Source organism: Ailuropoda melanoleuca, unplaced genomic scaffold, assembly GCF_002007445.2.
Source record: "Ailuropoda melanoleuca isolate Jingjing unplaced genomic scaffold, ASM200744v2 unplaced-scaffold49561, whole genome shotgun sequence".
Lineage (NCBI taxonomy): Eukaryota > Metazoa > Chordata > Mammalia > Carnivora > Ursidae > Ailuropoda > Ailuropoda melanoleuca.
Window position 1 is genome coordinate 702 of NW_023222238.1, and position 3,555 is coordinate 4,256.

At 32.5% G+C, this 3,555-nt stretch overlaps 1 pseudogene; it reads right to left on the minus strand.

Annotated features, from left to right (window-relative positions):
* Positions 1-852: 852 nt before the first annotated feature.
* On the minus strand, positions 853-3,433 carry LOC117799441 (annotated as a pseudogene).
* Between the last annotated feature and the right edge of the window lie 122 nt (positions 3,434-3,555).

Genomic DNA, 3,555 nt, shown 5'->3' on the forward strand with positions numbered 1-3,555 from the left:
CTTAGAACAGTATCTGATACTAAACACTTAATTATACAAATAAGATTAAGATTTAGAACAGAGATAAGGAGAGAATTTTTAGCAGTTCGCCTTCAACTGACCTTGGAAAAATAAGGAAAACTAGGCTGGCAATAAGGCTATGAGTATAGAGAAGTTCTACAGTCCAATATATGCTAAAATGAATTAACTCCAACTGACATGTATTATTTTACACAAAGAATGATGCTTATTTTAAGTTCACAGTTATAAGATTAAAGGGATGTATAATCAAAGCTTGTCTATCAAATTGAAAGTACCTCTTGACTTATTCAGGTTTGTATTCTTAGGCCCTGGTAGGCACAAGATATTATTCGCTATACTGAATCCATCCTACTATTTAACTGTGTTAATACCACACCAATATAAAAATATGTTAAGACAAATTTAAAACATACATATTTAACTTTATCACATCATCATTTAAAGCTTGATTTTAAAAAAAAAAAAAAAAAAAAAAAAAAAAAAAAAAAAAAAAAAAAAAAAAAAAAAAAAAAAAAAAAAANACAGTGGCAATATATATAGCTTTGTCAAGTTATATAAATTAAAATCAAATAATTGGAAATGTTTTCAATATGGAAAATATACAAATGAAATAAATGGCAAAAGGACCTAATATGAGCAATTTTTCATTACTTACAGATTATCATTAGATAATTTCAGGATCTAAACAAAGATTCTGAATATCTGGACTTCTTATGCTGTATTTTATATTCAAATATCTCCCTACCTATATTCCGAGTCAACGTACTTGCCCAAAAGGTTTAAGAAGGCATTTAGCTTCATAGCAAAAGTTTTCCATCTACAGATACCACCTTCAAAGGAACTGACATAACAATGCTGATGTAATCTGCTAGTTCCCTTTTGAACAATGTGCAATAATTTATGTGAACCCTGTATCAAGTCATACAGGTACCAAAAAATGGAATAATTATGCACAGTTCAATAGAAGTATAATGTTAAGTTTTCCCCATCTAAAAATTAACCAATGAAACAAAATGTATCAACTATAGTTGACTTGGTTTCAGGAAAACCACATCTGAGAATTACAAGTACATCACTGTCCTTATCTCATCCTCAGTCATTGACAGGAATTTTGTAGGCCACCATGCTACTTACTTTGTGGATCGTAGTAGTAAACGAACGAAGACGGACTTCCTCAGAATTGGTAATAAACTGCGGTCCCGACTCTTCCCATTTTTAAGGTACAACCAAATCTTTGTATAAATCAGTAGATCAAATGAACCTAAATTGGGGATAAAATCATTAAAGTACAATTATTTTTTCAAAAGTACAACTACCCTTTCCTGTCTCTTTCACATTTGAACCACCTATAGTGTCAGAAAAGCTAGTTTAGCTTGATCTCTAATCAATTTTATTAACTAACTGCTTTTCCTCAATGGAAATTTTAGTACAGAAATACTGTACTCCTTTCACTTTATTTTATGAAAAACTCGACTTTTTTTTTCTTTAAAGAGAAAAACCAATAAAAATATTTGAAGTATATAATTAATCATGAGACAGCATGAATCTAAGACATAGAAAAGATAACATCTTGGTTCTGTGACCGCTGTATCCTACTGCCCAGAATAGCCCCTGGCATATAGTAGTAGTTAGGCTATATCTGATAAGTGAAGGAGTAATCTAAAAAAAGGAAGACACAATTATAGCTATGAGTCTTAATTATATACATAGAAATTTGTCGAAATAAAAATAACAAAAGAAATTACATCAAAATATTCAAGAGTGACTACTATAGAATATCTTCTTTCCTTTTCAGCATTTCTAAAATAAAACTCAAACAGCATTACTTTAGCTTTATAACATTTTTCTTAGTCATGTAACATGACATTGATAAATAAGAAAAAACTTAATGAAAGCATTAATTCTCAAAGTAGTAGCCTAGTCTTTTCTACAACAAATTTAAGCCAATGTGAAGTTGTATAATACAAGAAACTTCCAACAGTGGCAGAAATGTCACCGTAGCTGTGATCTGTCTGATCACTGAACGGATTTCATCTTGGATAGCTTTCTGAGACTTTTCTCTGGGTGTACTATCAAAGAAACCAAATTAATTAATTAAGTTTTAGCAAGTTACTTAAAACATTCGTGAGATTATTTATCTGATTAAATGCNCTAGTTATCTGATTAAATACTTCCTAAATCAAACAAGTAATGCATTCAAAAGGAGTTTTCTTTAAAGGAATATAAATATATATCCTTAAGAAACCTAGTAGGCACAATATGTATCTCTATTACTTCATTTATCCTTCCAATCATTTTTTAGGGTTGATCTTTGTATCAGGTCATTAAATTAACAGATGACTAGAAAACCTGCCAAGTGCTTCAAGTCAGGAAAGCTTCAGCATGTCTTAAAATAAAGATAACAAGCAGTATCTCAAATATTTAATCAGTATGATCATTTTGGCATTTTTAGTAATACCTAAATGTCTAATTTCCTATTGCCTCAAATAAGATGTTAATCATGTATGGAGTTTTTTTTATAACTAACATTTTCTAAAATAGACCAAAGGCTTCAGGAACAAACTCCATTTCATTATGAGACACAGTTCTGAGTTTACAGGTAAGCATGCCTAGAACAATGCTAGGAATTAGCATACAACGACGGGCATCTCCCATCCAGAGGCTCTAAAAACTTCAGTTTAAAAAGTGTCTACGGAAGTTTGTAGCATTAAATGAAATACAGTAGAGCTGCACAGTAAGCTGGAGGAAGGCCTAGGATAACACTTCATGGTTAAAAGTACCTTTCAACAATTCATGAAATGGCCCAACTAGGACAGACACCATGTGTAGCTTTACATATAGGGCCATAAATACTAAAGTTTGAAATTTATGGATTTAGCCTAAGGGCAATTATGTTAAAAGTCCATGATAAGCAAAATTCTTTTGTGAGCACAGTTTGTGAGCCAAATCTTTCTCCACAGGATATTAAAGATCAAACCTAACATACTTAGAAACTACCTTATATGAAACTAGTTCAATATAATTAGAATTCATTTAGTAAAAGAAAACAGTTTTGCGGGCGCCTGGGTGGCTCAGTCAGTTAAGCATCTGCCTTTGGCTCAGGTCATGATCCCAGGGTCCTGGGATCAAGTCCCACATAGGGCTCCCTGATCAGCAGGGAGTCCACAGATTTCTCCCTCTGCCCCTCACCCCACTCCTGTGTTCTCTCTCTCAGATAAATAAATAAAACCTTAAAAAAAAAGTTTTGGAAAAAAAATCTATGAAAGTGGAAGCAATTTACTTCATACTTACCTGTCATCTTTTGCAGTCTTGTCACACTCAATATCAAATTGCCACCTTTCAAGGACCTCACCACTTTCAATATTTGAGATGACTACCACCAGTTTCTGAACTGAACACTTGTATAACCAATCTGCAAAACAGAACAAGGCATCTTTTTTGGTCCACTGCATCACAAAACAAATCTCTTCCCAGGTCTCACTTTCTATCATCAGCAAATTCCTACCACTAGTATTTTGGAACTCCGCCAACCTG